Source organism: Nicotiana tabacum, chromosome 14 (assembly GCF_000715075.1).
Source record: "Nicotiana tabacum cultivar K326 chromosome 14, ASM71507v2, whole genome shotgun sequence".
NCBI classification, from domain to species: domain Eukaryota; kingdom Viridiplantae; phylum Streptophyta; class Magnoliopsida; order Solanales; family Solanaceae; genus Nicotiana; species Nicotiana tabacum.
In genome coordinates this window covers 101829129-101852258 of record NC_134093.1, presented here as the reverse complement: position 1 = coordinate 101852258, position 23130 = coordinate 101829129, and the positions used below count along the sequence as shown (strand labels likewise).

At 39.6% G+C, this 23130-nt stretch overlaps 1 pseudogene; it reads right to left on the bottom strand.

The window, feature by feature from the left end:
• Positions 1–776: 776 nt before the first annotated feature.
• Positions 777–11484, bottom strand: LOC107814229 (protein LEAD-SENSITIVE 1-like; annotated as a pseudogene).
• Positions 11485–23130: the final 11646 nt, after the last annotated feature.

Below are 23130 nucleotides of genomic sequence, written 5' to 3'. Positions count from 1 at the left end.
TACTCAACACAAGTAAAAATAACTCATGATACTTTAGTTGATGTGTAAAAGGATATTTCAGAAGTCCAAAGTCAATCTTATTTAAACACGACTTGAGATCTTCTAGGAGTCCTATTCATAATCAACTTCCTCTCTGATAGGACTCCTAATGTTCCAAGGATTCTACAAGCTTTGGGACTTTTGTCTCTGACTAAATTATCCATATCTTCTTGAGCAACGATCCTTATCATTTATAACAGTCAGCTTCCACCAAACTCGGACCTAGGTAACTTTGAGATAATGTTACTGTGTTTTACATACATAGAAGTATCAATCATGAGCAACTGATCCTTTAACCTAAGGAGTTGATTCTTCACAACAGTTAAGCAGCTACATTGAGGACCTAGTTCTTTGAGCAGTTAGTCATGCTTTGTTAATCATAAAAACTTCAATACTTAACACCAAGCAACATAGATAAGTAGTATCTCAGAAATGACTATAGAGGACATCATATGGGCTATTTACTAATGCTTAGACTAGTTTTTTTTTACCAAATGATACACGCTTGCAACAAACGATGCATGATACTCCCTCCGTTTTAATTTATGTGAACCCATTTGACTGGGCACGGAGTTGAAGAAAAGAGTGAAGACTTTTGAACTTGAGGTGTAAAATGAGGCACATCTATATTGTGTGGCTATAAATCATTACATAAAGGTAAATTGTTTCCAAATAAGGAAATGAGTCATTCTTTTTGCACGGACTAAAAAGGAAATAAGTTCACATAAATTGAAACGGAGGGAGTAAGTTCTTTCAACATAGATGCAAATTGAAAGGAAAGAATCATAATAAGGCATTTGACAATAAATTGTATTTCACGAATGATAAGAATAGTGAGGTATAAATAAGTTCAAGATTTGGTCCCAAGAAGCCATTTTGAGTAATGCAGGTTCAAATACTTATAAGGCGATCACGGGAAACAAGCCTCTTTGCAGGTATTTTCATCACATCCCTGCGGACTCCAATATCAGAAAAAAAATGGTTAGCACAGTAAAATCCCCAACCAACGACTGCAAGACCACTCGTAGGCATAAGGCGAACTGGTGATGAAGCCAACGAGCTAGCTGCTGGAGCCAATGACGCTGCCTGACCACTACGCCCTATCACCACATTTATTAGGAGCAGATAACCCGTCTTGCAGTAGATTGCAAAATCCTCACATTTGTTCTTGAAAAGGTTGTAATTTCCAAAACCGTTACCAAGAAGAATTTCAGCGCGGAGGATGACATCTGTCATCCTCCCGAGAATTAGAACGAACAAAGGTGCACGTCCTTTCACTTAGGCAAGAAAGAAACCTGGCGATACACCATATTGAAAACGATATAGTTTACCACCAGAGAGGAAGCATTCAATGCATGAAGATATGACCCCATCACTCCTTGGTCGATCACCACATGTTGGACATTGGGGATACAGGGCGACGAGAGGGAGATGAGCTAAAGATGTAACGATCGAGGATTATTCTTGTTCCTATCTCCCGACCAGCTGCCAGGGTGAAATGGATCACGATTCCATCATTAACATATATTCTTGATATTGAACAGAGGATATGTCAGTTAATTCAGGGGAATATGCCACAAGTGTTTGTTAAATAGCGAATCACCTCATTTAAAAGTCAAATTGTTAGAGAAAATGTACTTTTACTTGATTAATTCTATCTTCGACATTGCTTATCAACAGATAAACATTAGCAAAATCGCATGAAGACACAAGTACTAGAAACTAGAGATATTACCATGCAATGCAGAGAAAAAGAAGAGACCGGCAGAGGCGGATCTAGGTTTTTTATAATATGGTACACCACTAAAGAAAAGAGAAAAAAGAAAGTATTAAGTGGGAATTGATTCCTACTCCTCTAGGTAAAAAAACTCAACATTAACCAACTGCACCATTTAGCGTCTTTGGAGCATACGGCTGCCAGCAGATAATATTAGATCAATTCTAGAAGATATGTACATAAAATACCTAGTTTGGCCGAAAGACTATGGGTTCACGTGCCCCATATATTTGGCTATAAAACCGCTCCTGGAGACTGGTTCTGTATTGTACCTTAATATAATACACAAACTCCGAGAGATTGTCTTAGCTTACATGATTCTTCTTCCGTATAAATAACCCTTCGCTATGTTTAAATCTTTCTCGTTCAGCTCAAAATTACTATATTTCCTATACCTTTTAACTGAGGGAGACTCTCCAGACTAAAGATGTCTAATCATTCTAGATAGCTACTAAAAGAGCTGCACATCTTTGGTAGCCTTTTATTTTCCTGAATGATAGATAGCAAGATGCTGAAACTGAAATATGCTTTATGTATAGATTTCTGTCAGTACAAAAACTGATTCGAGGTTGTACCACTAAGAAGCCAATTCATCATGTCCAACATTTTGATTGAGAAGATCACTCAAACATCTTCTTTCTGTGACTAACCTCATCTTAATGATCTAACTGAAAAGCTATGCGAAAGATCATGATTGAAGTTTTGACTAAGGCAAGAAAGGATCTGCCTTTGTCATTGCTAAGAACTCTAAACCAAGATGGATGTTCAAGGTGCTGCACAAGGACATATCATTACACTATTCAAACAATGGTCCGTAAGACTTTAATCTCAAGTGTTAAGATTAAAGTCAGGACTTCTCTGTCCTGATTATCAAACAGCACAAAGCCAGAATTTCTCTGTTCTGTACACATCCGATTTCTCTAGCTATTTCCAACCTTTTAAAGTTAGACAACCTAAGCACCTAATTCAAAACTCGAAGCAATTGGGTAGAATAGTCCAAGACTTTAAATAACTTCAGAAATGTTTATTCTTACATCATATTCACTAGAATTTCGGGAATGCATAAATCCAACTCAAAACTTTAATGCGAAAATATACTAGTTTAAGGAATGCATACACCCAAAATTTTAAGGTATTGCGTGGAAGACGCCTACACACAGCTCAATAGGCTTAGAGTAAATCTCAAAGAAGTAGAACACATAGCTCCATAGAGTAGCCTGTAATAAATGGCTCTGATTTTAGAGTTTGTGACAATGTATGGAGCAGATCGTTCAATGCTTTCCAGTTTGTAAAGAGTGACACGAACAACGTAAAAGTTTTGAGAGAGCGGAACCTATACCAATAAGTTTTGTGACAGAGTGAAGCTCCAGAACAATAGAACTATTTGGGAAGATGTAGGAGTTGAGAGGACATAGAAGGCCTAGAAAATGTTAGGAAATAAAACAGCCCAAAGATACTCTAACATAATGTAATATTGTCCATTTTGGGTCAAGCCAGTACAATTTCCCTCAAAAGGTCTTACACTATTATTAATTACACTCCCTTTTGAAAAAGGCTCTCTCTCTCTGCGCTCCCCCCAACGGTCACAACCCAGGCCCACACCCAGCCAACAGTAACAAGCAACCGGCATCCACCCCATGCCGGTGACTACCCCCACCAGTAGGTAAGCCCCCTCCGTCATCTCTCTCGCCTCAACCAACCTCATCTTTATCGCCCCATCCCCCTTCTTCCTCCCTATGCGTTATCTCTCTCCCATACCTCCCCCACGCCGGCGACCACCACCACCCCTACCCCTACACAGCATGTTAGCCCCCCTTTCCCTTCATCTCTCTTGCCTCCCCTTCCCCTCTCTATCTCTTCGTTACTAGAGCAACAGCAGTGCCGGTGACTACAGCAACATCGACCCCCTTTCCCCTCTTTCTTCTCTTCTCCATTTTTAATTCTTAGCTGTGTGTAACCTCCCCCTCCCCCCCCACACACACACACACATTGTTTCCTCTGCTCATTTTCCCTTCGTTTCGTTTTTCTCTTTGTTTCCTTTTTTGTGCTTCGTTGCTACGGCTGGGGCTTCACCCGTGGTAGCGGTGAAAACTCTTCCCCCCTTTGTTTGGCTCCGTAGTGTTTTGTGTGTATTTCAGGTTAGGGTCAGTGGCTATTGGCGGCGAGCGGGACAAGCGTGTGCAAACATGGAAGAGCATCCCAAGCAAGTATCAGCAAGGGGCGGCGGGAGTCGGACGTGAACGCGCAAGGTGGTCGCAATACCTTCGTGTATACCAAGACAATTCCCACGTTCTACTCGCGGGAGTTGGTACCTCTCGTTTTTCTGTTCCCCTTCGTTGTATTAGTTAAATTGCTGCCATCTTAGTTCGTATTAGTTTAATCACTATATTAGCGTGCCTGTAGTTACAACTTATCTTGTTCTAGATTGTATGTTGCCTAGTGTGTGTTAGTGATTTCCCTTAGTCTGTCGTAGGTATAGTGGCTGTGGTCTGGGATGGTCGAGTGAGGTCATGTCCTTTGGGGGAGTGGGAGGTGGGGCGGGAGGTGGGGCAAGGGTAACATGGGTGCTTATAGGTTCAAAATTGGGTCATGGAACATAAGTACATTGACGGGTAAGTCTATAGAGTTGGCGAAGATCCTCCGGAAGAAGGTCAATATAGTGTATGTCCAGGAGACTAGGTGGGTAGGCTCGAGGGAGAGGAATGCGGATGGGTAAAAGATTTGGTTCGCAGGAGTCCGAAAGGGTAAGAATGGAGTGGGTATCTTGCTGGACGGGGATCTTAGAGAGTGTGTGGTTGAGGTTAGACGGTGGAATGATAGATTGATGACTATTAAGTTGGTGGTTGGAGAGTGCACCTTTAACGTCGTTAGCTCTTACGTGTCGTATGCGGGCCTGGATGAGGAGGTTAAACAGCGCTTCAAGGAGGGGTTAGATGAGATTGTGCACCGGGTCCCCCCCGATGAGGCGTTATTCATAGGAGGGGATTTCAATGGTCATATTGGGTCGACCACTGGGGTTATGGTGAGGTGCATGGAGGCTTCGGTTTTGGGGAGAGGAACGGTGGCGGTACTTCGTTGTTGGACTTCGCTAAGGAATTTGGGTTTGTGATTGCGAACTCTAGCTTTCTAAAGAGGGAGGAGAATTTGCTTACTTTTCAAAATGCGGTGGCGAACACTCAGATTTACTATCTCCTCCTTAGGAAGTATGACTGAGGGTTATGTAAAGATTGCAAGGTTATTCCTGGTGAGATACTCGTGATGCAGCATAGGCTATTGGTGATGGACGTTGGTATTATATTAAAGAGGAGGAAAAGGCCTGCTTGAGGATGACAGACAATCAGGTGGGGAGCCTTGACTAAGGATAAAGCCCAGGAGTTGGAGGGGCGATAGTCGGCTATGGGAACCTGGATGAGCAGTGGTGACGCAAGCACTATGTGGTCGACGATAACAGACTATATAATGGAGGTTACGAGAGAGGTGTTAGAGGTCTCGAGGGGCGTCTCTAGTGGGCACAAAGGAGACTGGTGGTGGAATGAAGTGGTCCAAGGTAAAGTGGAAGAAAAGAAGGCGGCGTACCTGAAGTTAGTAGGGAGCATAGGTTAGGAGGAGAGGTGAACGTGCATGGATAGGTATAAGGTAGCTAGGAAGGAAGCTAAGCTGGCAGTCACGGAGGCTAAGACTGCGGCTTATGGTCGTATGTACGAGGAACTGGGGGAGAAAGATGGGGAGCAGAAGTTATTCTGGCTAGCCAAGACGAGAGACAAGAAGGCTCAGGATTTGGACTAAGTGAGATACATCGAGGACGAATATGGTAGAGTGTGGATGAAAGATGCCTAGATGAAGGGAGATGGCAGATTTACTTTCATAAATTTCTGAATGACGAAGGGATTGGGATACTGTGCTAGGTGAATTGGAGCATTCCGAGAGTCACCGTGACTTTGGGTACTGCAGGCGCATCAAGGTTAAGGAGTCGTGGGAGCTATGCGTAAGATGCGTAGGGGAAGAGCGACCAGACTGGATAAAATTCCGGTTGAATTTTGGAAGTGTGTGGGTAGAGTAGGCTTAGAGTGGCTGACTGGGCTATTTGATGTTATTTTTAGAACGAAAAGGATGCCAGATGAGTGGAGGTGATGTACGGTGGTTCCGTTGTATAAGAACAAAGGGGATATCCAGAGTTGTAATAATTATAGGGGTATCAAAGTACTAAGTCATACCATGAAAGTCTAGGAGAGTGGTGGCTGAAGCAAGGGTGAGGAGGACGGTATCTATATCCGACAACTAGTTTGGGTTCATGCCAAGTCGTTCTACTACGGAAGATATACACCTTATTAGGGGATTGGTGGAACAGTACAGGGAGAGGAAGAAGCATCTGCACATGGTGTTTATTGATATGCAGAAAGCGAATGACAAGGTTCCTAGAGAAGTTCTCTAGAGATGCTTGGAGGCTAAAGATGTGTCGGTTGCCTACATTAGGTGGATTAAGGACATGTATGATGGGGCTAAGACTCGGGTTAGGAAAGTAGGAGGAAACTCTGAGCATTTTTCGGTTGTTATGGGGTTGCACCAAGGTTCTGCGCTGAGCCCGTTCTTATTTGCCATGGTAATGGACGCGTTATCACACCATATTCAAGGGAAGATGCCATGGTGTACGTTATTCGTTAATGACATAGTTCTGATTGATGAGTCGTGAGCCGGTGTTAACGAGAGGCTGGCGGTTTGGAGATAGGCTTTTGAGTCTAAGGGTTTCAAGTTGAGCAGGGTGAAGACCGAATACTTGGAGTGGAAGTTCAGCGTTGAGTCGAGGGAAGTGGACGTGGATGTGAGGCTTGAATCATAGGTCATCCCAAGTAGAGATATTTTCAAGTACCTTAGGTCGGTTATCCAGGGGGAAGGAGAGATCGACGAGGATATCACACACCGTATTGGGGTGGGGTGGATGAAGTAGAGGTTAGATCTGGAGTCATGTGTGACAAGAGAGTACCACCGGCACTCAAAGGTAAGTTTTATAAAGTGGTTGTTAGACCGGCCATAATGTATTGGGCTAGGTGTTGGCCTGTTATGAACTCACATATCCAGAAAATAAAAGTAGCAGAGATGCGGATGTTGAGATAGATTTGCGGGCACACTAGGATGGATAAAATTAGGTATGATGATATTTGGGAGAAGGTGGGCGTGGCTCCCATTGATGACAAGATGCGGGAAGCGAGGCTCAGATGGTTCGGGCACGTACAGAGGAGAAGCAGAGATGCTCCGGTAAGGAGGTGTGACTAGCTGGCTTTGGAGGGCACAAGAAGAGGTAGAGAGCGTCCTAAGAAATATTGGGAAAAGGTGATCAGGCAGGACATGGCGAGGTTTCAGATTTTCGAGGACATGACTCTTGATAGGAAGTTGTGGATACCAAGCATTAGGATTTTAGGTTAGGATGTAGTTGAGTCTTGATTTAGTTTGTACATTTGTGAGGCTAGTCTGATAGGGTTTTTGTCTGAGACAACTAGTGACAATGTTGTGTCTTACTACTCTTTCATTTTTCCTTGGGTCGTGTCTATTTACTAGATATCGCTTTTACTTTGTATCTATTTTATGATTTTCATGATGTCGTTATTTTTTCTTATGGGATTGGTGGTACTGATATTATCTCTTTTCGTCTTCTTGAGCCGAGGGTCTTTCGGAAACAGCCTCTCTACTCCTCGGGGTAGGGATAAGGTCTGCGTACACACTACCCTCCCCAGACCCCGCTAGTGAGATTTTACTGGGTCGTTGTTATTGTTGTTGGTCTTACACTATTAAGAGTATCCAATGCCTTATACGTTGATTCTTTTTCTTTTCTCCTTCCCATGTGTAACTTCATTCCCACACGCAACAAAAACAATGTATGTTCGTTATGATGTAAGATCTAATCATCAAAAACATGTTTTTTCATTGTTTGGTTTACCTTGAGATTCGAAAATCTTCACTTCAAGGAAAATATTTTTCATTAAAATGAAGAAAATGACTTTCTTCATTTGTGGATGAAACTCATTTTCCTTTACAAAAATATCCCAACTCATGTTCAATTCCACTTGTTATTATCAACACTTCAAGACATACCGTCAACATTTAATAATTCCCAAATATCTAAACAAGACATTATTCTCATACCATCCCTTACACCTTTTACGATTCTCAAATCCAGGCAGTACCACTTAAATAGATTGCATTAAAAGTAAACCTTTACATTTCTTTTCATCTTTTCTTTAGTCAAGAATACAGCATCTCGGTCCTCCCACAATAGGAGCAAACGCGGGGTTTGTTGTTGTTATTGTAAAAGACGAAAGAGGATCATACTTTTTATTCAGGCTTAGAAACCCCCAAAATTTTCAGTTCACAAAACAAACAGAATTTCAGCAGAACTAACTACATCAGTCAGGGCTTCACAACATTTTCATGCTATGTGTGACGATTATATTGCGAAATAGACGACACCCAATTTTCATAATTCGATTGATCTATAACTTCATCAACGAGAAAAAAAAACCAAAGAAAAAAAAAGTAGGTAGTAGTGCTATTTAAGCAACTTCAAAAGAGAGATGGAAATGCAGACCAAGATGTGCTTATGCATAGCCGTGTAGCCATGTGTAAATATGATCCCCGCGCATAAACTCCTCTTTCTTTATCTGGTTGGAAATCACATTCCCCATCTCCTTTCTTCTTTCTCCTCTCTCGCACTCATCCTTTTTTGCTTTCCTTTTTCTCTTAATAAAGACAAATGCCTTAACTTAGCTGAATACAAAAAAGCAACAGGAGATATATTGGATCACATTATTACAGCAGTAAAAACACAAAGCAGAATATACCTGCAGATTCTTAACTTTTACTGAAAAAATCATAGTATTAGGTATGACTCCATTAGCCAAGAGCCACTACTATTAGCACTTTTAACTTTTGCATAGAGACCTTTCACATTGTTAAGTCTTTTTCACTGGCTTTAGCACATTTATCTATTTCTTTATTCAGTAGTATACGACTTAGCTAAAATATATTGTTAAACTATCCTTATTTTTAGGATCGAAAAAAATAATGTGTCATGCGAAATCTAGTAAAGCAAATCTTGAACGATGATAAACCAGACAATAAAAGTGAAATCTACCAAAAGAGACACAAACATTTAACGTGGTTCGGTCAATTGACCTACGTCTATGGCGGAGATCAGCAATACACTATATAAAACACAATACAAAATATTAAGGGAACAATCCCACGAAGAGGCAAACACTAGTGACATCCTAACACTTGTCCCGTAATGTTCTCCTCCTAAACATGACTCTCAAATCCCATATGGCTACATTGTGGATGCTACTAATGACAAGGAAGGATCCTCAATTTATAGAAGTCCAAACCTTTTCCTACAAGAAAAGGGACTAGCCAAATATGAGGGACTTATAATTTCTTTCTAAGAATAGGAAAACTCAATTATGGTAAACAAGTTGTTCTTTCCTTCAAGAGATAGAAAAACCAAATCTGGTAAGAAAATCAGGATATCATTTAACACTTATTAGGGTAGGTAGGTTCAAAGAAAGACAAGAAATATATGTTATGTGTCGTCATGATTTTCTTACCATATTTGATTTTTATATCTCTCGAAGTAAAGGACAACATATTGACCACAATTAGGTTTTCCTATTCTAAGAAGGAAACAATATCTCTTATATTTGGCTAGTCCATTTTCTTGGAGGAAAATATTTGGACTTATATAAATTGAGGATCATTTATCCTTATTTAATGTAGCCACATGGGATTTGAGAATCTTGTTTAGGGGGAGAACTTTTCGGCACAAATGTTAGTGTGTCACTTGTGTTTACCTCTTTGTGAGATTGTTCTATCGATGTTTTGCACTCTCTGTTATATAGTAGATGCTCATCTCCGTCGTTGACGAGCTCGAAACACATACTTAAATTATGCTCGCTAGTTAAAGATAGTATAATATAATATCGTATCCACAGGGATTGGAGTTAAATATTATTTTCGTAGTTTCTAACTTGATCGCTATCCAGGAGAATCATCAATCAAGATTTATATGATTAGTAATAAAAATTAACTAAGAATCTAAAGCTATTGACTAATAACAATCGCAACAAACGTAAGCAAGGTAGTTATCAATGGGAGAAAATCGAGGTTGATTGGATATGTGCAAGATAATTATTTGGGATCTAACTCTAGATAATTCACTTCTAATGTTTAAGTGAGTCTCTCGGATTCAATTAATTATTAGTTCAAACGTTAAGCAAAAACTCCCCTCTCTATTAAGTCTTAACCTCACAAGATGAACCAATTTAAGCATGTGAAGATATGCAAGAATGCGTAGTGGATTGGTCTTTAGGAAAACCTCTTTTGATTATTCTCCTAACTATGTTTAATCAATAATTCAACTAGCCTCTTTCAATTACTAAGAAGAATATATGAACTCAACCAACAATATAATGCAAAGATATCACTATCTTGATTACATGAACAAGTGAATATAAATGCAACAATTAAATTATCCAAAAACGCTTCAATACATAAAACTAGAGTTATAATCCACAAACAAATATCAATACACCAAATCCATCAAAACCTGAAGAGAACTACTCCATAGATATGGAGAAATTCATCACAGATAAAATTTAAGTATAGGAAAACATAAATTCAATCCAAACTCGTGTATTGAGTGAGGAAAGAATGATGAAATCCTTGTGATTTTGCTTCTCCCACTCCTCCTTAGCCTCCGTAAGTCTTCAATAAGTCAAAAGTCTAAGAAATAATATTTTTCCATGTATTTATACCAAGTAGAGTCGGGCCTAGATGAAATCACCTTCTTCTAGCCGAAATAGGATCTCACTCTGTAAAAATTGCAAAGACGCGACGCATGGGGCGACATGCCATACGGGGCAATAGTGGGGAAATTCAAAGAGTTATTTGTGACAGGCAGCAGTTAAGATGCATAAAGACTTATCAAAATTCATAGAGCCTAAAGAGTAAGGTATAGTAAAACTCTCTGGATCTCCACACTTTTTGGGAATTTATTTTGTAATATTGCGCTACAATGATCTGTGAGCTTTATCACTGAAGTCTCTTCTATCTTACTCTTATTTGTAAGGATTTTTGTCAAGAATTTGGAATAAGCAGGCATTTGTGAGAGCACTTATGTGGATGGTAAGTTTACATGAACTTGTTTCAGCACATCCAAAAATTTCTCAAATTGCTTGTCCAGTTTTCTCTACATAGCTTCTGAGGGAAAGGTAGCGCCGATATATGCTTGCTCTTTTCAGGTTCCTCCCTTCTCGAAGTTTCTTTCCTTCTTTTTATTCTCAATTTTCATCTTGCCTTTCTTATTCTTATCAACCTCACTTTTCAGCTGCTTGCTCCCCACTTTCTTTTTCAAGTTCCGCATCTTTTTGGACTGGGGTGGAATCTTTCAATACTTGCCCACTTCTCAGAGTTACAACAATCACTGTTTCTTTAGAATTTCTCTCAATATCAGCGGGGAGAGTTCCTGGAATCCTCTCACACAATAGAGTGGCTAGCTGCCCAACCTGTCTTTCCAAGTTTCGAAAATCAGTGCCTAGTTCTTTGATAGCTTCTCCATGTTCCCTTATAACTCCGATATGAGTTTCAAGCCTCTTATTAGTTTTCTGAATAAATGCCTTCATGAGATATTCTATGCCAGAATGAATGGGCTGTTGAGGCTGAAAATGTCGCCTCTGCTGATTTTGGTATGGTGGAGCTTCTTGTCCCTAGGGTCTAGAGTTATTTTGTTACCATGCAGTCGCTGTACCTCTAGGTGAACTCCAAGAAAAACCTGGGTGCCTCTGACCCATTGCATTAAAATTGTAGTTTCCCACATCATTCACTTCCTCAGTTGAGGCTTGACATATATGAGTATGGTGTCCTCTTCCAAATATATCACAAGTTGTGTGAGGCTCACTTTGTTTCGAGGCTAAGGTCAGCTTCCTTATCTCATTGTCCATAGCATCAAGTTGTATCTGCACAGATGTGTTAGCATCAACTTGGTGAACACCAGTTTCCCTTTTTCTTTCAGCACTCTAAGAGGGCCATTAATTTGCATATTCAGATAGCTCATCAAGAATTGTGACTATCTCCCCTGGAGTCTTCATCATCAACGGACCTCCAGCTGCATTGGTCAATATTCTACGTGAGGCCGGTGTCAATCCATCTCAAAAGTCCTCGAGTTGCATTCATAGTTCAATTCCAGTGTGTTGACACTTTCTAACAATCTCCTTAAACCTCTACCATGATTCAAAAACAGTTTCATTCTCTTTCCGGCAGAAGTTATGAATCTCTCTTCTAAACTTGCCCGTTTTAGCTGAGGAGAAATATTTATCAAAGAATCTTTTGGTCATCCCTTCCAAGTTCTAATTTATCCTATGGGCAAGCTTCGAAGCCACTATTTTGCATCATCTTTAAGTGTGAAGGGGAATGCCCTTAAGTACACTGCATCTTTTGACACACCATTATATTGAAATGTATTCATAATATCCTCGAAGTCCATTAGATGTGTATTTGGATCTTCATTTAGCTTCCCTCTTAAGACACAACAATTCTGAAGGGTTTGAAGCAACCCTTGCTTCAATTCAAAGTTGTTTGCCAAAATTGGGGGTGGTCTAACACTTGATAAACCTTGATTGTAGACCGGTTTAGCATAATCTTCAAGTAGTCTCCCAGGCATAGGAGCTATATTTCCGAACCGGTCTGCACCCAAGGGTTGATTTTGAGAAATTCTACGACCCTTATCTTCTTCGTAGATAATCTGTGCGTCTCTAATAGCTGCTTTCTCAGCATCCCGTGCAACTTGTTCTCTTCGTTGGGCTGCATCTCTCGCAACCAAATCCAAATTATCATCACTGATTCCAGCCGTATCTTCTAATGTCTCTGTGAGATATTTTTCCTTCTTCAGTTGTCGCAGTTGTTTTTCAATTTATGGCTCGTATGGTAGCACTTCTTTCGCAGAAGCTCGAGTCATGCACCAACCTCAACCTGTAACCTGCGCACAGTCAAAGAACACCAAAAAAAAAGAGAAAAATAAAATAAAATAAAAGAAGAAATCCGGAATTAGCACTACAAACTATTTCAAACACTATTGATTGCCAATTCCCGGCAACAACGCCAATTAATTGAGTGAATTCGAGAGACTCACTTAACATTATAAGTGAATTATCTAGAGTTAGATCTCAAATAATTATCTTCCACCTATCCAATCAATCCCTATTTTCTCACATTCCTTCTTAGCCTCGTTAGGTCTCCAATATGTCAAAAGTCCAGGAAATAATGTTTTTCCATATTTTTATACCAAGTAGGGTCGGGCCAAGATTAAATCACCTTATTCTCGCCGAAATAGGATTTTCAATCTGTAAAAATTGTACATGCGCGCCGCATGGGGAAACGCGTCATGCGGGAAATTAGTGGGGAAATCCAGAGAGTTATTTCTGACATGCACCATGAAATTGTACACGCGGGGCTTTCTGAGAGTATGGAATTTTCCTTGCTTTTTGATATCCAGATGTGGTTTTCGACCCCCGAACGCGATCCCAGCTTAATCCCTTGGGCTTTTACTCAGACTTCAAAGCTCTAAATAGCTCAAATTCATTTCGTAACATCTACATAGCTCGTAATCACCCCTAGAAAGCATAAAACACTCAATAAGTACAAAACACCACCAATTAAAGCTCAAACATGAATAAAGTGCAGTGAATTAGAGTGCAATAAGTGACTAAAATATGAGATTATAGCTTACCATCAGCCGTGGACATATCCGAACCACGTTAAATATTTGTGTATCTTTGGTATATTTCTCTTTTGTTGTCTCATTTATCGTCATTGAATGTTTGCTTCACTAGCTTACGCATGACACCTGATTTTTTCGATCCTAATAGAAACCGGGAATTAGTAAAATTTCAATTCGTTATTTTGTAATCAACTTCAACAACAGTAGCAGCAACATCAACTAAAACAACATTATAACAACTTCCATGTTTTTACGAGGAATGTTATTTTAAAAAAGTGAACATAAAGAATTTCTGATTCTTATACTTATAATTCTCTAATTCGTTTTTCTAAATTTAAACTATTAATTCAATTAATAGATAATATACAAGTTTAACCTACTTATATTTTTTTTGGAGAATCCATAACTCGCTATTTCTTAATCGCGTTCAAATTGAAATGTTTATTTGATCGGTTCGAATTAATACGTTTTTTGCTAAGTATTTGATATTTGGTGAGTTGTTGTGAGCTCAAACTTTTGATACTTTTAAAGATCCAAAGGGACAAATCTTAGTCTCAATAATGCTACGAATGTTGGTTTGATCCGATTCAATACATCTTGACTCGGTGAGTTAGCAGAATATGGTTATACACAACTTAGACTTGACCAATTATGCGTAAATGGAAATAAAAGTATAATCATATACTATAACAAGATTTAATAATACCCAAGTCAAAATCTTAGTATCATGGAATTAAGCAATGTACCATGCAATCATACATTAGTAGTAGTAAGGTGAGATAGATAGAATTCCTTCGCGGTTTCACCTTTAACTAAAAGTCTTAAGTTCGAATTTTGAAAATGAAAAACCTCATAGTATGGGGACGTTTTATCCCTTTTAGTTGGTCACAAGAGATCATTTCCTCCTCAGCGGGGGCGAGAATATGTTCCTCTGAATAGTAAAAGTGTCCAATATGACATGATAGGTGATCAATCTTAAAAAATAAACAGTCAGGTGCACTAAGTTTTCGCTATGCTCGGGATTCGGAAAAGAGCCGGACCATGCACAAAGGTCTATCGTACGCAACCTTACCCTACATTTTTACAAGAGGTTATTTTCATAGCTCGAACGCGTAACTTCATGATCACATATCAACAACTTTACCAATTACGGCAAGGCTCTCTTAATAGGTGATCAATCTTATTGACAAAATGAGTTTAATAACTTTGATTTATTAATTTTTTTCGTTATCATTTACTTAAACGTAAATAGTATTGCATTATTGTAATGACCCACCGGTTGTTTTGATTATTCCAGCCTCGTTTCCTCATTTACTACTCAATCTGTGCTTTACAATTACTATGTGACTTACCGGGGTAGTTTATTCAGGTCCAGTGAGGTTTTAGAATGAAATTGGAATACTTAGTCTCAAGGATGAAAGATTAAGTCGAAATAATTGATCAGATAATGAAATATATGTAAATGACCCCGGAATAGAATTTCGATGATTCCAATAGCTCTGTATATTGAGTTTGGACTTAGGAGAGTATTCGAAAAATTATTTGGAAGTCCGTAGTTAAATTAGGCGTGAAATGGCTAAAATAGAATTTTTGGGAAATTTGACCGGGGAGTTAACTTTTTGATATAGGGGACATGAAGAGTCGGAATCCGATTCTGAAAATTTGAATAGGTCCTTTATGTCATTTATGACTTGTGTGCAAAATTTGAGGTCAATTAGACTTGATATGATAGGTTTCGGCGTTGAATGTAGAAGTTGAAAGTTCTTAGTTTCATTACGCTTGAATTGCTTTATGATTCGTGATTTTAGCGTTCTTTGATGTGATATGAGGTTTCGACTAATTTCGTATGATATTTTAGGACTTGTTGGTATATTTGGTGGAGGTCCCGAGGGTCTCGGTGAGTTTCGGAGGATTAATGGATTAATATTTGGACTTGGAGCTTTGCTGGAATTTTTCTGATGCACTATATGGTTTCCTTCATCGCATTCGTGAGAGGAGTCTCGCGTTCGCGAAGAGGAACTGAGGGTCAGGCAAGATCTTCTCTTCGCGTTCGTGAAGGAGAGGACGCGTTCGCGAAGGGTTGGGCAGGCTATGCATCGTGAACGCGAGATGGTTGTCACATCAGCGAAGAAGAGAGGGAGCTGGGTTTGACCAAATGCGTTGGCCTAGGCGTTCGCATACACGCGAAGGCCTGAGGTTGTTAACCATCACGATCACGAGTAGGATCTCACGTTCACGAAGAATAAATTGGGCAGGAGATTTTTGTGCTTCGCGAACGCGAGGCAAGGACCACGTTCGCGAAAGAGGAAACTGGGAGGGACAAAATTGTGCTTCGCGAACGCAAGGAAGTTGCCGCGTTCGCGAAGAAGGAATCGATGGACAGAGAGTTTAAGTTCAGAAAATAGGATTTTTGAAGAATTGGAGCTCGGGAAGAGGCAACGATCGGGCGATTTTTAAGGAAAACAATGGGGTAAGTGTTCTTAACTCAATTTTGGTCAAATTACATGAATCCATGGTTGGTTTTAACATTTAATGGGTGAATTAAATTGAAAAATTTAGAAAATCCTCTTGGTTTAATTTGAAGTTTTGAGAGTCAAGTTGATCTCGGAATTTGGTAAAATTGGTATGGTTAGACTCGTGGTTGAATGGGCTTTCAGATTTTGTAACTTTTGCCGGGTTCATAGATGTGGGCCTCACAGGCGATCAAGCTTACTGAACGGGCCAGCAAGGCCCTGATCTCGTCCAAATCACACCTCAAAACAAGGATATGAAATGATCGATTGCAATAATAGTAACCCAACAAAGAGCCGGGATCGAATCCACATGGGGTTTATATGGGAGTTAGGAGTATATATTCTAGTACGTGAGTTTGAACTATCTTAATTTAGATTTCAACAAATTGGTTTTGTTTCTATTTCTATTTTTAAAACTAAGATTGCAAAGTTAAGAAATAAAACTAAGATAATTGTTTTTGTTGTTTTTCAAGTTGTAAAATGCCTAGGGCTATGACCATCACCTAAGTATTTGCCTAATAGGATATAAACCTTAATGTTTGTTTTATTGATTGGGGTGTATTATAGCTTTCACCTCTTAGTTACCCACTCAATATCTCTCGGTCAAAGAGTGGTTTTGTCTAATTTGACTTTCTTAAGACCAAATGGGTATTGCACAAAACGGTTGATAAAGGCTCAAGTCGGGTTATTACTATCTCTAGGTTGAACCATTTAATTTGGTTAATCAATCTCTTGATTGACCCAATTTCTTGTTAGCCAAGTTTTCCTAGACTAAGTTTCTCTTTCTCAAGTAGAGATCAAGTCAAATAGGCATCAACTAATGTTTGCAACCATTAATTCTACAAATTCAAGCATGAACAATGCTAAATAATAAATAGCCATTCATAAACAAGCACTAAATTAGATACTCATAAGGTTTATATACTAGTGTTGGGTCATAACCCTAGTAAAAATCTAACTACTCATGCTTGAAATTGAAGAAATAGAAGAAGAAATACTAATTAAACTAAAATATTGTAAAGTCAAAATAATAAAATCTATGTTAAAATATACCAAAATATAGAAAACTACTAAAAAAAGGAAATAAAAACGACTGCAAGACTTGCTGATGTCAAAAGTTGACCTAATTTTGTGAAACTCATCTATTTATACAAGGCTCAAAATTTCGGACAAAAATGCCCTTCGGGAGGTTCTGCGGCCGTACAATTCCATGTGCGGTCCGCAGAAGTCTTCATCTTGTAAGAACTGGGATTTTGTGGCCGCACAATTCTCAATTGCGATCGCAAGGCTATGTTTCTGCAGTCCGCAAATTTATCACTACGACCGCAATCAAATTTTCTGCAGTCCGCATCTTTACTTTTGCGGCCGCACAATTCTTGTGCGGTCCGCAACTTGGACTTTGAACACTTGAACGCCCTCTGAAGTTGATCTCCAACTCTTCATTTGCGGCAGCACAAGTTTTGTGTGGTCCGCAGTTTGCTAAGAAACCTGTTGGCATTTGCTTCATTTTTTGCAGCCGCATATGAAATTCTGCAGTCCGCACTTTGCAAGCTCTTGTGACTTTTGTTGCCTTGTTTTTTTATTACTCCTTGTTGAGTCGAATTTCATCTTTGAATTCCAACTTTCAATATTTCCTGCATTTTTTCACATTTCATCAGTTTCGGGAACATAATTAAACTCTTTTAGACTAAAACAAAAATTAAAAGGCACAAATAGGCAGTCAAAGATAAGAACTGAAAACTAATAGATAAACAAGGATTAAATGCGCCCCTCCACCCTATCTGTACAAATAGAATAGCCCTCCCTACTTATCAACTCCCCAAAACTTGAGTTTTTGCTTGTCCTCAAGCAAATAAAATAGTTCTCACCTCCACAAGTTAAGGGCCATTCCAACCAATCACAAGTGAGCCATTCACACATCAATTGGGACCAACAATTACCCACAATACTTATGTATTGTCAACAAGGCGACACGTTAAACGTTTATGCACATATAGTTCTAATATGACACTTGAGAATCAAGAGTTGACTTTATTCATCAAGGAAGCTCCCTCTTTCATGTAGATCATTGTGGATCCCAAAATCCTCCTCCTCTACTCTCCGTTTGCCTAGCTCACTTAAGAATTTTAGCACTGAATCCAAAGATTTTCGAAAGGTTCACTCATCTCTCTCAAGAGAATGTCGCAAGTACGGCTTTAAGTACCATAGGCTTGCCCCTTATGTAGATCGCCACTAATGTAAGCTCACTCGGCTTGAAATCACATAGGGAATTTTCGTGATGTAATGAAGGCTTTTGAACTAAGGTTGGATACACTATGGTTGAGTGGGTTCACCTTTCCTTAAGCACTCTATTTGTGTTTACTCTCGGCTCCTGCTTTGCCAATTCTTTGAGGCACTTTCTTTTCCTTGGGGAACTAGAGAGACTTAACATCACTCTTTCTTGATCATGACATTCATTTTATCCCTCTTTGATTTCTCCATGCTTTGTATAATTACTTTTCTTCGAATCCCTTCAACTCCTACACTTATTCACTTCGTTTTGCATTTTCTTTTTGTTCTTTCCTTTTCTTTCCTTTCCTTCTCATCATTTCTTTTCTCTTTTTGTCCCTTGATACCTCTTTCAAGCTCCTTGTCTCTCCCCTAAACTTACATTTTTAGCTAATTGTCTTACAAGTGTGTTAAGGAAACCTCGGGTGCCAACAAAGGGTCGTGACAAAACGGGTAAAGGCTTGTAACATGGTTATCAAATAAAAAAAGCTCGAGGCTCAAATGGGTTGACTAGGGATAAAAATATTGTCATGCCATCCATTATTGGGAAGAGTCACCAGGTTCACACAAAAACTACCTTTGGAAAGAACGGTGGCATTAAAAAAACAAAAGGCTTATTATTCACTAAAACATAAAATGAAGCTACTAAATTGAAAAGAAGCTACTAATTAAAAAAGAAGTTACTAAATAGAAAAGAAGCTACTAAATTAAACACTAACTAGTAAAAGAACCAAACATACTAATATACATAATGAGAGAAGATATATACATAATGAGAGAAGAGAAGAGAGAATATATACAGTAAGGAAAAAGAAGAAAATATTGTCAGTTATTATAAACCAATTATCTCATAATCATCAAATCATATCATATAAACTTTCCCCCCCCCTGAATAAAACTAAGCATTGTACCTAATGCTTAACAAAATAAAAGTAAATGAAGGGTTAGAGCGAAGAAAAGTCCCTATGGCTCCTTGGCCATCACTATGTCCACAACAACATCACCACCATCAGTCTCCTCCAACTGTATCTGATCGGCCTCATCTCTGGGAGCGACTGGGTTGGTGAACATCTGACGCACTGCCTCAGCAGTGTCAGCAGTAGAGTCTGGCTCTTCAGACTGGCCAATTTGTGTTGTAGGTGTTGTGGGATCTAGGCTTGGATGGTGTGGGTCAATCAGCAGATGAAATGGAATATCTCTTGCTGCCACAAGCTTGGTAACCTGTCTGCGGAGCGTGTCCACTAACGTCTTAGATGCCAGGGAATTTCTCATATTTTTCATTTCCTTGCCCAGTTCTTCTATCACTAAACCATGCTGCAACAATGTAGCCATAATCGTGTTCTGGTTCTCCAGGAGCTTCTTCAATGTTTCTTCCACTTTTGGGGGCATTTGAGGTACCGAAATGGAGGACTGTGCTGCAACAGTATTGAATATGTCAGACAACTTTGCAGTAGCTGTTTGCATCCAGTTATTGAGGCTCGCCAAAGTCTGGCAGACTCACAGCGCAGTGAGTGAGGCAGTAGGCATTGACACTGGCCTCAAAGCCGATGTAGAACCTCTAATAGGGGTTGCTGAAGGCACTGAGGCTAGAGGTAGAGGCATAGTTGTTGCTCAAGCTGAAGGCTCGGCTGAAGTGGATGGCATGTCAATTGCCTCTGTAACTACTACCAATGGCTCATCAGACTGGCCTGTGGTGGTAGACGGATGACCCTTTTTCTTAGGGTTTTGTGCATCCATCAACGAGTACCATGAGAAGAGCTTCTTCTCTCGCACCTTCGTATCAAAATCTCTTTGCTCCACCCTCGCATTTGTAAGATGCTCAGTAATGGTGTTTGGATACGGATAGGATGTGTCAGCTTACCTGGCGACCACGAAGATGTTGGCCGATACCAAGGTACCCACATTGATCGGGTACCCGGCCATGATAGAGGCGACTAAAACTTCCCGTGGGATCGAAAGATTTGTCTCATTCTAACACGGGTCTAGTCGGCTTTATAAAAAGGTCTGCCACCATTTTGCCTCAAAACTCATAATGTTTCTATGAATAGACACCCCTGGTGTGATCCATGGTGGTGGTGGCCCAGGAGCTGCTAGAATTTTAGCTAGCCACGGGCGAGCTGCATCGCCAAGTGCTAACTTCTCCGAATACTCTGTGGGCTCGACATCATCAAACCCTAAGTAGGTATTCAAAGTGTGTTGGTCAAAATGCACCTTGAGGTTCCTCACTTTACTTACCTTTGCCCCTGTCTTAATATGTACCACATTGGCGTAGAACTCTCCTACAAGGTATTTCTTTGCATCCACCACGCTCTGGTTGAACCACATCCATCCCTTGCGCTCTCGGAAATACCTCAAGACTGCATGGTTGTACTTTTCTAGATCTTTCAATTAGAAATGTCATAAAAGAGTGAGCGACCTCACCGTTCACCACCTACGAGAACAAGAAAAGGCCGCCAAACTAAGAACATATCCTCCCATACCTCTTTATTCTTCGACCGCTCAAGGCCGACAATTGTAGTATCTCCCCCTCGGCCATCATCTGGGATATCCTAAACTTAAGTCTCTGGTGCTTGGGAGGCAGGTGTAGTGGAAGGCTCTGAAGCCTGACTGGCACTCTCCGAATCCTCGGAGGTGCTATGTGATAAAGACAACTCATCCCTGAGCTGATATCTCTTTGGAGGCCTTGATTGGACAGCTGGTTGCTCATGTATAGAGGCTGATTTTCCCTTTGATGCTTCCCGATATGGGGCATAAGAACTGGTCTCAAAAAGTTCTATTCCTCTCTATCTGCCAGTTGTTGTCTTCTTTCTAACTTCAAGCTGTTGGGCACTAGGCAAGGGTCTCTTCCCTCACCCCCAGGAAGGGTCACCCCTTCCTTTTGAAGTGTCACCTTGTCCTCTAGGTCGAACCATGTTCTGTGCCAAGCAACGACAATTGTTAGTTGCAATTTAATTTCAGACACAAAAAGAATGCAAGGACACACCAAAGATTATAGTGAAAAATAGTGTATAAACATGCTTGAAGGGTAGAGAAGTGCGGCCCGCAGAATATTCATTGCGGCCGTAGAATGGCACACAATTGGCTATTGGCTATTATGCGGCCGCAATCAGTTTTCTGTGGTCCGCATAATTTTCTTTGCGGCCGCACTTGAGAGTCACCAAATTGACAACTCTCTAATCACAAGGATTATGCTATTCTGCGGCCGCAATGGGATTTTTGCGGTCAGCACATTTTTCATTACGGCCGCAGAACTATGCCTTACTATAGTGCCCTAATCTTTAACTTCTGCGGAGTGCACAATTTCTTGTGCGGGTGCATATTCCAATAATTATGAACATAAGGCCATTTTTCACCCACAGCTTCAAATTTTGCACAATTTTGACATGGAGACAACATCTAAGCATGAAAATCAATCTACCCATTCCCCTTAGAGAATTTACTAGCCTACCCACTACATATTTACCCCATATGGTTGTTTGAATAGATTCAATCAGACAAATGGTCCAAAGTTTTACTAAAAATCAAAAGAAATTAATCAAGATGATGATGCATACCAGATATGAATTTGGGCAAGAGATGAATGATCAACGATTGTTAGGCTCTAATGTAACACGATATTTCAAATGTTTGCACTTTGGGAGCTCAGAGAGGGAAAAAGGAAATAGTTCCCTAGCTTTTTCTATTTATAGTGAACGGTTTTTGGTAAATTAAGAGGGATTGAGTGCGGTCACACAATTTCTATTGCAGTCCGCACTCTGTTACCTGAGGGAAATCGGGATCGAATCCACAGAGAGTTTACATGGGAGTTATGAGTATATATTCTAGTACGTGAGTTTGAAGTATCTTAATTTACACTTCCACAAATTAGATTTGTCTCTATTTCTATTTTTAAAACTAAGATTGCAAAGTTAAAAAATAAAACTAAGATAATTGTTTTTTTTTTGTTTTTCAAGTTTGTAAAAATCCTAGGGCTATGACCATGACCTAGGTGCTTGACTAATGGGATATAAACCTTAATGCTTGTTTTGTTGATCGGGTGTATTATAGCTTTCAACTCTCAATTATGCACTCAATACCTCTCGATTAAAGAGTGGTTTTGCCCAGTTTGGCTTTCTCAAGACCAAATGGGTATTGCAAAAAATGGTTGATAAAAGCTCAAGTCGGGTTATTACTATCTCTAGGTTGAACCCTTTAATTGGGTTAATCAATCTCTCGATTGACCCAATTTCATGTTAGCCAATTTTACCTAGACTAAGTCTCTCTTTCTCAAGTAGAGACCAAATCAAATAGGCATGAACTAATGTTTGCAATTTTTAATTCTACAAACTAAAGCATGAACAAGGCTAAATAATAAATATCTAATCATAAACAAGCACTAAATTAGATACCTATAAGGTTTACACACTAGGGTTGGGTCACAACCCTAGTAAAAATATAACTACTCATGCTTGAAATTGAAGAAATAAAGGAAGAAATACTAATTAAAATCATATTGTAAAGTCAAAATAATAAAATATATGTTAAAATATCCCAAAATATTTGTAAAATACCAAACGAGGCAAAGAAAAATGGCTACAGGACTTGCTGATGTCAAAAGTTGACCAAATTTTGTAAAACTCGTGTATTTATACAAGGCTGGAAATTTCAGACAAAAATGCCCTTCTTTAGGTTTTGCGGTTGCACAATTCCATGTGCGTTCCGCAGAAGTATTCATCTTGAAGGAGTAGGGATTCTGCGGCAGCAAGGCAATATTTCTACAGTCCGTAGATTTA